This window comes from Podarcis erhardii (assembly GCF_964252035.2).
Source record: "Podarcis erhardii genome assembly, chromosome: 14".
Taxonomy (NCBI): Eukaryota; Metazoa; Chordata; class Lepidosauria; order Squamata; family Lacertidae; genus Podarcis; species Podarcis erhardii.
Genome location: NC_138503.1, coordinates 13,365,997 through 13,378,539, shown reverse-complemented (window position 1 = coordinate 13,378,539; position 12,543 = coordinate 13,365,997). Strand labels below are relative to the sequence as shown.

At 44.7% G+C, this 12,543-nt stretch overlaps 1 protein-coding gene across 3 annotated transcripts in view; it reads right to left on the bottom strand.

Moving 5' to 3' along the window:
• Positions 1–12,543, bottom strand: part of SEMA6D (semaphorin 6D) — a 421,542-nt gene that overhangs the window by 67,119 nt on the left and 341,880 nt on the right. Inside the window, exon 1 of one of the 3 annotated variants that reach the window (XM_081838795.1) lies at positions 11,417–12,155. The exons of the other annotated variants lie outside the window; for them this stretch is intronic. The gene's annotated coding sequence lies outside the window, so the exon portion shown is untranslated. Of the gene's footprint in view, positions 1–11,416; positions 12,156–12,543 lie in introns of those variants that run through there. 3 annotated transcript variants of the gene reach the window in all.

Sequence of the window (12,543 nt, the reverse complement as noted above, 5' to 3'; positions counted from 1 at the left end):
TCTTGTGAGGTACCACTGTACAGTCATACCTCGAGTTGAATGTGCTTTGGGTTGAGGGCATTTGAGTCGTGCTCCGCAGCAACCCGGAAGTAATGGAGCACTTTACTTCCAGGTTTCGCCGCTCGCGCATGCGCAGATGCTCAAAATGACGTCACGCGCATGCGCGGAAGTGGCAAAACGCAACCCGCGCACGCGCCGACGCATCTTGCGTTCCGTTTGGGGTGTGAACGGGGCTCCGGAATGGATCCCGTTCGCATCCCAAGGTACCACTGTATATTGATATATCACCCAGCCCTAGAAACTTCCCTTGTTCTTAACTCAAGGAACTAGATTAGGACCAGAGGTAAGGAACCTTTGGCGTTTCAGATATTGTCAGATATATAGCTCCCATCACTTCCAGCCAGCATGGCCAGTGCTCAGGGGTAGTGGAAGTTGTAGTCTAACATCATCTGGAGAATCAAATGTTTTCTCATCCCTAACTGCCTTAGCAGGTGCCTCTTAGGAAGTCTGTAAATCTCTCTAGTTCAGTACTGGCAGTAGCTCTGCAAGGTCCTCACCTGCCAACAAGACCCTTTAGAGCAGAGATGGGGCACTTGTGGTCCTCTAGGTGTTCCTGGATTTCAGCTCTCAGCATCCTTGACCCATAGCCAGGTTGGCAAGGGGAGTTGGAGTCTAGCAACATCTGGAGGGTGAAACAACAACACTTGGAGTGTCAGAGATTGGAACAGGAACTGGGACTTTTCTGAATGCAGTGCATCTGCTCTGCAACCCAACTACCTTCCTTCCCAAAATAAATAAATACGCAATACAGTGAATTGGCTACATAGGAACTGCAACACATCACAGCTTCTCAGAGCTTACACAGGTGGTTTGTTGGGGGGATGCAATCATCTGACGTTCTGCAGGACCTACATTAATTCTTGACCTGGACATTCGGTGGAAACTCATGAAGCAGCTCTTAGACTTGCGATCCGGTGGCAGCAGTTTGTTCATTTCCAATTCAGTTAAATAAACCAGTTAAGACCTCACGGCTTGGTTGTAAATGGATCGATTCATTTTAAAGATTTATTTCCTGACCTGTTTACTTTCATTTCCCCAAACCTCTTGCCTTTTTCCATTTGTCTAACAAAGGTTCTGAGCCCCTCTGAACAGGGAAGTTTCCAGATTTTGTAGAGAACTTGGGATACTGTCGGTGCAAAATAAATTTTGGGTAACATGAAGGAGCCACTTCACTGCTGAGTAGGGGTTGTTTGAATTTGGGGCTTCTACCTCTAAGCACAAACACCAGATCCATTGCAGCATACCAGTTATTTGGTTGGTGAAGTTTATGGCTTAATTCAATGGGCCTAAACTAGTTTAGACCCAATTTTACAATGGACCAGGCTTGTGAATGGTATATTGAAAAATTAAATGCAGTAATTAACTTTTTTACTTTTTTCATATAGGACACTCAACGTCCTAAATCCAGAAACAGTAAAACCAATGTTCTCAGGTTTAATTTGGTTTCTTCCAACATACACCTTAATTCCAAGTAGTAATTTTCCTAAAGTGCTTTACAACTTGTGTTGTTAAAAGGGGAAGCCAAAGCAGGCTGTGGAAACGTTCAGATCAATTCACTTCCAACTAACTCAGAGAAATTAATTCACTGGTTCAAACATCTCTGGATTACACCTGAAAGTATAATTTTCTTTAATTTCTGAATGAACTGAACATGAATTAAGTTCCTTTTTCAGTGGAAGTTTGGCTGATTTTTAATTCAATTCAATAATTTATAAATCGAGAGGCTTCATCATGATTAACTCTGTGTCTGATTATGGTCATTGCATTTACATTTTTTTACCAACCTGACAAGTAATTCTGATGCTTAAGCTTAAATATTGTAAAATGGGGGAGGGAATAAATAAAACTGATGCTTAAGCTTAAATACTGTAATATGGGGGGGGGGGGAATAAATAAAACAATTGCTCACATTACACCGTGGGTGTGTTTTGGTGCCTCCTTCATAGAATCATAGAGTTGGAAGAGACCACAAGGGCCGTCGAGTCCAACCCCCTGCCAAGCAGGAAATAAGCAGAAGATTCTTAATCTTCTGAAGTATAGCAGAGCAGCTTGAAAAATTCAAAGAGCTGAAAAAATTGCTGAGGACCACATTAATGAATTGGGAAGCAAACTGAACTGGAATAAAATTAGTTCCCTTTTAGAGGGCAGGACAGGGTCTTGAACTGGAACGAATATCTTTTTGGAGAGGATAAACTGGAACTGAAGCTAATTCTTTTTTGACGTGAACTCCCCAAGGACTGAATCAGACAGAAAGCTAAACTGAAGTTCAGTAATACATGAAGAAGCCTTTGGGAACACCCTCAAGGAGACTGGAAGCATCTGCTTCTGGTTTCAACTAACCACAGTTTGTTGTTGTGTCTGAACCAGAATGAAATAACTTATCCAAACAGGCCAACTTTAAAATGCTGGTTATGATTTTGGCTTGTTTGGATAAACCAGAATTAAAACTAACTATTGGTCTGGGTTTAGACAAAACAACCAACTGTGGTTAGTTTAAAATGGATTCTGATGCTTATCAGCCCTTCATGGCCTTACCAAAGGAGAGGGGAGCAGGGACCGGATTCATGCACTGCTAAACTATGGCTTGGTGCTACATTCTTCACAGAACTCTAGCCCAATGGTTGCCATCAATTTGATTTGAACTGATTTTATAATGAATTGATTTTAGAATGCTGTATTATTTTACTGTTGTTAGACGCTCTGAACCCGGCTTCAGCTTGGGAAGGGCGGGATATAAATAAAATTTTATTATTATTATTATTATTATTATTATTATTATTATTATTATTATTATTAATATACATCCCCAGAGTGCCTCAGTGGAATGGGGCAGGGATGCTATGCTAGCTTCCTAGCAGGTGGATCACTGCTGGTTACTGGAAGGGTTAGGAGTAAAGTGGCAGGGAGACTGATGTGGTGCAAATGCACCAGATTGGTTTGCTGGCGAGTTTGCACTGAGCCAATCTCCACACCCTTCTGGTAAGTAAAAGCGAGCCGCCAACTGGAAGTCACAGGTGCCAGCTCCTTGGGGCCCTGGGTGACTGAGCACCCACAAAATTCCCCACAAAGGGGCCGGGCACCCACAAATTTCAGTGCCAGGGCCATGCACATTGCATGGCACCACGGCGCTGGGAACCCACAGTTGCAGGGCTAAGCTGGCTCTCCTGCTGGAAGTTCAGCGTATTGACTCTGTTACATCCAAATCAGAACAGAATATCTGACTTACAGCAGGGAGAGATGATATCAGGGACTGCTAGATTTGTGTGTGGCTGCCCTGTGTGGTGAAATACTGAACCACAGCTGAACACCCAGTGCTATACCAGCTGCACTGGCTCCTGGTGGAGTACAGGATCAGGTTTAAGGTGTTGGTTTTAACCTTTAAAGCCCTATACGGCCTAGGACCCTCGTACCTACGGGACCGCCTCTCCTGGTATGCTCCACGGAGGACCTTACGGTCTTCAAACAAAAACATCTTGGAGGTCCCGGGCCACAGGGAGGTTAGGCTGGCCTCAACCAGAGCCAGGGCTTTTTCGGCTGTGGCTCCGATCTGGTGGAACGCTTTGTCACAAGAGACTAGGGCCCTGCGGGACTTGACATCTTTCCGCAGGACCTGCAAGACAGAGCTGTTCCACCAGGCCTTTGCCCAAGGCACAGCCTGACCCCCTCCTTTGGTAATCCTCATAGCCCTCTAGCCCAATGGTTGCCATTAATTTGATTTGAACTGATTTTATAATGAATTGATTTTAGAATGCTGTATCACACTTTACTGTTGTTAGCCGCTCTGAGCCCGGCTTCAGCTGGTGAGGGTGGCATATAAATAAAAACTTATTATTATTTATTACTGCAGCTTTCCCGGTGAAGAACTTTCCTGACTCCATCCAACCACTGGATTTTCCTGGGCAGGAAGAAGCAAATATGGTAAGCCTTCCTGTTGTGCCTGATCCTGCCTCCTCAATTAGTCTTCAGTTCTGCTTCCTACTGCATCTTGACTTGCACCTCAGGCCTGCCCCCGATTTGCCCTCGACTTTTTCTTTGGTCCCAACCAATAACATGCCCTGCTGCTTCAGTAGCTCAGTTGGTTAGAGGATGTTGCTGATAATGCCAAGATTGCAGGTTCAATCCCCGTATGGGACAGCTGCATATTCCTGTATTGTAGGGTGTTGGACCAGATGTTCCTCAGGGTCCCTTCCAACTCTACAATTCTATGATTTTGCTTCTTGGCTTGCCTTAGGTTGCTCCCCACACCAAGGCCTAGCCCTGACAAATCCCTGCTTGGCCATAAACCTGAATTTGAGTCAGTGACCTCACTCACAAGGCTGTCCTGAGGAGAAAATAAGGGCTACATCACCCCCAGGCTCATTTGAGAGAGTAGGGATAACAAATACACCAAAAGAAAACATGCAATAAAGTTCCCTTCCATCATAAATTATTCTGAATCCAATATTCCCAGAACTGGGAGCAAGACACAAAGAAACGTTGCATCTTGTTCTACTCTGGTCTAAAATGGTGGACCTAACAATGTAACCCTATCCATGTCTACTCAGAGGTGAGCCCAAATGAATTTAATGGGACTTATTCCCAGATTAAGCATGCACCCAACTGCAGTCTAAGGAGAAAGGGGTTACCTGGGAGTAAGTCCCATTAAATTCAATGGGATTTATCCAACTGGCCAGACCCATTGGAATGAACGAACTTAAGCTTGTTGTGTTCATTAATCTGAGTGGGTCTACTTGAAGTAAGACTAACGCTGACTACAACCCAACAGGATTTACCTTTGAGAGGACAGCGTTTGGGCTAGGGTTAGCAGCCTAAATCAAGTTGTGCCTCTTTTATACATTCCAAAATAAGGTCCTCAACTTCTAACTTCAATCCTGAATCGGTATGGGGAACTGACTTCAAATAGTTTGATTTAGAAAACACCACGTCTCCAACAGAATTGATGCTTACGCCCTGAGAGTTTCATCACACCTTATGTTTTCTAGTAATCATTGTAACTGTGGTCGCATCAACGCCATCCATTGAAAGCGCTCTCACGCCACTTTCAACAGTCATGGATAATCCTGGGAATGGTAGTTTTTTAAAGGGTGCTGAGAAATGTAGCTTTGTGAGACCAGCACCCTTAACCAACTACAGTTCCCAAGCCTCTTTGGAGAAAGCCACAACTGTTGAAGTGGTTATAAGGGTGCTTTAAATGGATGGCGTGGGTGTGCCCTTCCTCTTCCCCTCGGCAGGTGTGCCTACTAAGCTGTGTTGAGGCAGCCCTAGAACTACCCAGCACAAAAGAAACTGCCCATTATGGATGTTAACTTTAGTTACCATAGCCAGACAATGCTGCCAGTGGTGTGGAAGAAAAAATGGCTGTTGCCAGCTGTGTTGTTCACAGTCGGATGGTTTCTTCAAATGGTTATAGAGCCAGTAGCCTGGTGTGGCCAAAGACAGGATGATGGATGAGCAACACAGAGTGTCCAAGTCAAAAGAATGGCAGAAGTTCACTTCAGGGTTGTTAAAATGCAAATCTAGTTTAGTTAACCAAAGCGTGACGGGCGTAGAAAAAATTAAGGAAAGAAGCACACCTCAGTATCTTATTATACACACGCAAATATTTATATATGCAAGTTTAAGCGGAGTTAATATTAGCCCCAGTGAATGTGAATAGCTGGAGAATGTGCAGAATAACCAATATGCGTGCATATTAACATGATATGCTAGAGAGTATGCCTACACTGGGTGGCAATCCTACATGCACCTACTTCTGAGTAGGCATGAATAGAATTGTGCTCTTAATAGCACAAATAGCAATTTCCTCCATTGTGGGAGAAATGAAACAGATCTTTTGGATAATGCACACATTCACTGATGCGTACAACTCCATACAACAACTATATGCCTGATAGAATTTGTTTTAATTTTATCTTTGTCTTAAACTGCAGTTAACTGCAATTAATTATGTGTCTAAATTTATGCACATTTCCCAAATCCTCCTGGTTAATGTGCAACAATTACCAGATACTGTGTGTGTTCTCTGGCTTTCCCAATTAATGTTCTTAAATTTACTGTAACAAATCCACACTGAACCCTCAGATTTAATCTTTGTTGTTATATAAACACTGACATTTGGAACGGAAGCATCTTCTCCTCTCTTTTAATATTTTTTTCACAATAAATGAGCCAACAGCTGCTTTAAGGCATGACCAGGAAAAGAAAACAGACATCTCTCTCTCTCTCTCTCTCTCTCTCTCTCTCTCTCTCTCTCTCTCTCTCACACACACACACACACACACACCCTATTGAAAAACAGTTTGATAAAGCTAGTAATGTGATTTTTCACTGAACTGTTCTTCCATGTGACATGGGAACAAATCTGAACATACTTTCTTTTCAGCCTGAAGTTGGCAGCTATTCACTGAGCAGAGTAACAACTTAATAAAACAGCTTAGATGGATTTTAATGGCAACTGCTGCAGCTTATCGAAGGCATAAAGAGAGATCATCTGTCCTCCCAGTAGTTTTGATGAAAGCAACATTTGGGCTGTTTTAATTAGATTCAGGATTTTTCAGACTGAAATTAACACCACACTCCACCACAGTAAACATTCTCCTGTCCCCTTTCTCCTTAGCTGCTCTTGGGGTAAATTATTAATTTCTGCAGCCATGAGATGTGTGTTGACTTTCTGGACTAGAATTATAGGTATGTTTAATAAGTAAATATGCAGCCGCCTTCTCGCTTTCTCTTTACCTTGCCAAAAAGAAAAGTACTTTACAACCCAACAAAGCTGAAAATGTCAGTTAAGAAAGAATGCAAGAAATAGACAGACTACAATGTAAATGTTTCCCATATTTTATGGGACAAGTGCTAGGCTGGAAGCCTTCTCTTGCTGAGTACGGGAAGGTATGGAATGAGAATTCCCAAAGCTCTTGTCTTAAATCTAAGAATCCTAAGGGAGAAGGGAAGTGATTGAACAGGGGTGTTTTTTCATCTTAATGTTGGCTTTTCTGTAAAATCTACAACAGAACAGAAACATTGTTTTCTCCCTTCCAGGATAACTGGGCTTACCCAGCAAAGTTTATTATTGGTGACAGAGACAGGAGTACAAACAAAAAGAAGCAAGGTGTCACAACCAGCTTATGGAACTCACAGCCACAAGGTTGTGGTTGTGGCCAGTACCACAGATAGCTTATACAGTGGTTCTCAACCTGTGGGTCCCCAGATGTTGTTGGACTACAACTCCCATCATCCCTGAGCTCTGGCCTTGCTAGCTAGGGGTGATGGGAGTTGTAGTCCAACAACATCTGGGGACCCACAGGTTGAGAAAGACTGGCTTAGAACATGGGTAGGCAAACTAAGGCCCAGGGGCCTGATCCGGCCCAATCGCCTTCTAAATCTGGCCAGCAGATGGTCCAGGAATCAGCGTGTTTTTACATGAGTAGAATGTGTCCTTTTATTTAAAATACATCTATGGATTATTTGTGGGGCATAGGAACTGGTTCATTAGATAGATAGATGATAGATAGATAGATAGAGAGAGAGAGAGAGAGAGAGAGAGAGAGATAGTCCAGCCCCGCACAAGGTCTGGCCCCCTGCTGAAATGTTTGCTGACCCCCGTCTTAGAATCATGGAATCGTAGAGATGGAAGGGACCCTGAGTATCATATGATCCAACCCTCTGCAATTGCAGGAATACGTAGCTGTCCCATACAGGGATTGAACCTGCAACCTTGGCATTATCATCACTACGCTCTAATCAACAGAGCTATCCAGACTCTTTTTTAAAAAAGATAGGATTGGGCAGGTTCATGCAGGAGAGGTCAATCAATGGCTATCATTGACAGCACCAGCTAAATTGTGGAACAGCAGATGCTGGAGACCATCGATGCAGGTGAGCAGTGGCCTTCCCATCCAGATTGTGAGCTTTCCACAAGCATCTGGCTGGCTGCCTACTTATGGAAGCAATTTTTAAAAGCATCCCATCTTGGAAACCAAGGTATTAAATTGTGATTCATTACAGAATAAATCCAGATGTTCTAAGACATGGGTTGGGTTGATTGTAACCAACACAGGTACAGCGACATTGATTTTTTTTTTAAAAAAAAAAAAAGCTGGAAGAGGTGTCATCCATCCCCATTCCCCCGCTCTTTTGCTGCATTGTATTCCTTTTAACCAAATACAGTAACTCAGTTTTGCACAAATGGATGAGACGTGTTCAGACTGGCTGTTTTCAGGAAAACGCAAGAACGCAGCACAGGGGACCCGCTGCTGTAAGAAACTGCTGAGATCAAGCTGCCAAACAAACAAGCAAAGGCTGTGTACATGCTGTACCTTTAAGGACCCCCCCCCCCCACACAAAAAATAATAATATTGGAAACTGTAGTTTAAGGGTGCCAAAATTGCAGCCCTGTGGAGGGTAAACTACAATTTCCAGGATTATTGGGGGGGGGTGCGTAGGTTGAATGTACTTTAAATATTTGGTGTTTGTGCAGCCTAAACTGAACTAAAAATGTTCAGATGGACCACTATAAAGCGCTCTGGTGTTTTGGAAAAAAAACAATGATGCATTCAGATAGCTGGCTACCACAACAGAGGTTGAGGCTGTCGCTGGATTCCTGGCAGAGATGGCTGCATCACACAAAGCAGGTTTTGAAGATGATGTTGTCCTGGCCTGAAGAGCACAGGTAGTGACAGACTGCAGCGTTAAGAGGCAAAGGCTGGGGAAGTGTTTGGTGTAACTAAGGATGCCAATGAAATCAAGCAGATGCTTAAACAGCCTCTGGCTTATACTTTTGGCTCTCCTTTTGAACATAAATTTAAAATTTCTACATGTTAATGGATTTCAAATGGAACAGCTTTTTTTTTTTTTTAAAGCAGCTGAGTTTTCGATTAGATACTACAAAACGCATTTAAGGTTTACGACAGAAAATGGGGGCGGGGGGAGGTTACAGAACTCATCTGGAAATTTCTGCTTTTTTGAGCCAGAGTAAATGTTTATGAGATATCTGCCAACCAAACAGAATATGCCTGTCATTCACCCCATTATACATGGCTATGCACAGCTTCATTTACTGAGTCAGATATGCAATGCTACAGGGTGCTGAGGTTTTCAAAACTCCCCCTAACAGAACTTAAAAACAGCTAACCCTCTTTCACAGCAAAAGTAATATTACAGCAGTTTGGTGAAGTGACCTTTCTTCCATATAGCAAATGTTCTCTGAAAGACCTTTGTCAAAGAAAAGTGTTTTCAGATTATTATTTTTTAATCATTTCATCGGTTTGGGAGCAATCCCAGACAACAGCAACGTAATTTTTAAAATAAAAACATGAACATCAACAACAGCCTTCTTTTCTAGCACTAAAGCTTCGGTCCTATGCACATTGATCTGGGAGTAAGCCCAATTGGGCTTGCATCTGAGTAAACATGCATAGGATTGCTTGGTAAGAACTTTCAGTGCGGATCTCAAGTCAGCAAAGCATCTCTAAATCTGTTAAAGACAATGTTTATAGCCGTTCACAGTGTGAGTCATTCTGGTAAGTGAGCATTTGCTGTGGCTGCTCTTGGTATAAAGGATGCATCTATTTAAACCAGCAGTTCTAATTGCACAGTACACAGAAAGTACAATCTTAATTGCATACTATATCTATATCTATATATCACGTTCAGCCAGTGACCAGTCATTCACATTACTGCTGATGTATGCAAAAATGAATAAAAACGCCTATCCCAGTCTATTCCTGCTCTATCTCTCGCCCCTAGATCTCCTAACAGAGATGGGTTTGTGTGTGTGTTTGTGTGCATAAGAAGAGGAACACTATTAATATATGTTCAACAGAAATCATAGCATGGCAAATGCAGCTTTATCAACCGTATCAGGCAATTCAGAGACCAGGAAACTTGTGCTATTCTGGAACTGCACTGTTAATGGGACTAAGCAGGAGAGCAGCTACAAACTGCAGCATAGTGACTCCGTAGCATCCTCTGCCTCCAAGCTACCCCCAACCAAAGCCTGTTCACTTGCAAGCGAGTACCTCCAGTTTCAGGGTAGCATTTCCCGGGGGGGGGGGGACACACAACCCATTCAGGTGCTTTGTTCCGAATGTATTCATCTTTGTTCCGAATTATTTGCAGTCCTCTTGCAACCACCCAAATCAAATAGACTGAGAAAGGAGCTCCCTTTAAGGACGATGAAACATTCTCCACTTCAGAGGAGCTGGTGGAGTCAGAATTTCTATGCAAGATTTACAAATTACGAAAGGAGGCAGGGTGGACTATGAAGGGGGGGGGGAGCTTCTTGAACACTTTTTCTAATTACTCTGTTAAGGCGGCTGGATCAGATGTGGCTGTTCTAGAAATATATAAAGCAAATAGGTGTGGAGGGGGAACGAAAGGAGAAGTTTCACTTCTTTCCATTTCAACAGGAGACTGAGATGGAATTAAGGAGGAAAGGCAGTCCTTGCCACTACGCGAGGCTAATTCAGAACTGACTCCCTTATTTGTTTCTATCCATAATTGATGGGTAACTTGTAATAGAGCTCCCTCTATCTCCCAGAGCTTGGCTACTAAGGAGCACGGGAAGCAGACTGCTTCCACCAAGGCTAGCCACTAAATCATTCAGAGTTGGGCTTGCGCTTAGCAGGTGGGCTGGAGAGACTAGGGGAGACACACATACATACAGAGAAACAGGGGTCCAAGCCTGTGTTTTCCTGCATGCAAACTAATCCAAGCAACTTATGCACAGCTCCAAAACCGAGGAGAGGAGAGCTGTAGCACCAGCATCCCTGGCAATGTCATTTACAATGATGCTCATGGAGTCGGTGTATGTGATGCTCTCAGACAAATACAGCCGTTCCCAAGTGATCCAGGTAGTTGCTAGTGTCATGGGGCCAGACCTTTTCATTTGATTTATTCATGTGTGTGTCCCTGCCTCACCAGTCGACAAAGTTCCCAGATACCAAGATCTACAGAGGAGGAGAGCAACAGAGGGTGGTGATCCAGGGACCTCCAGGATCCCTGCAACCAATTGTCAAGCAATGCCTACATGGGAGTTTTTCAAACCACCCCCTTTTCCCCATATCCCAAATACTCACACTCACACAACCATCTCGTGGCAGTGTGGGTCAGCACCTTTTTCTGCCCAGATTGCCAGCCCCTCCAGGAGGATATGATGCCCCTGGGCTGAGCAGAAACCGACAGGTGGGCACATTACCCCTCTCAAGGTTTGCCAGGTCTGCACCACCGGAACCTATTTGCAATGCCATCGCTAAAGCCTTGGAGTGCTAAGCAGTTTCTGAGCGTTTGCAAAGCCTCAATGCTTCTGTGCCCCTAAAAAAACCCCAACAGCCAGATGCATCACAGCCTTGTGACTCACCCATCCTGGGGTGGAAAGGACCTGCTTTCTAGAGGAAGGGTTGCAGCTTAGTGGTGAAACATTTGTAGAAGGTCCCTGGTTCAGTCCCCAAGTAGGGCTGGAGAGACCCCTTGCTGAAACTCTGGAGAGCTGCTACCAGCCAGTGTGGACAGTACTGAGTGCGATGGGCCAAAGGTCTGGGTTCCTGTGCTCCTAGGCTCTCCAGGCAAGCCTGAGTTTTCAAGAATTCCGAACCAACCTGGCCAGCCAATGCTCTGCGGACCTCCGAGGTTTTCTTACCTGCTGCTGCTCAGATCTGACACACCAGCACAAAACCTGGTGCCAGTTGCTGCTCTCCGTTCCCTGCCGGTCCATGACCAATTTCCAGCCCTTCTCCTCCTCTAATCCTCTGTACCGCCAGAGGGGTAAAAACAAGCACTCCCAACCCTACCCCTGGTGCAAAACCGTCATGCGACCAAAGCTCCCCAGCTGTCCGCAGGGCTCTTGGCTCCTTCATCCTCCTCCTGTTCCTTCTCTCCTGCTCGACTGGCCCTTCAAGAGAGCAGCATCTCTCTCCGTCTCCTTGTTGCCCAGCAGCCCTCCCTCCGCAGCCGCCGCTTTCTCCCCAAAGCACAGCCAGCCCCTGCGAAGAGAACCGCTCCGGATCCAAACTTGGCTGGTTCGCTCTCCCAGCCCTAAACCCCGCACGTTTGCTTTCTCGCCTGCAGCCGAGGACGCGATCTTCTCGGTCCGATTCCTCCAAACCGAATACAGTAACCCACAACGAAATAAGCGTAAAGAAAGAAAGAAAAATCCACCTACGCACAGGAAAAAAAGGGGAAGGCAAAAAAAGAAAAAAGAAAAGAAAAGCGCAAGAGCGCATCCGACCCTGGCAGACCTTGTAACTTTTCAAACGACCATCTAACACGCAGGTCGTCGCCTCCGAGACGCTTTTCGCCAGCCCTCACCTCCCCACAAGCTGCAGCGCCTGCAAGCAACGAGTCAAAAAGAAAATAACCCGGGGGGGGGGGGCGCGGATATCCACACGTCTCTGCTCAGAAGCCCCATTGACTCCAATGCGACTGACTCCCGGGAAAGTATTGTTGCAGGATTGCACCTGAACCAACACCCGGTTTCGTCTCGGGACT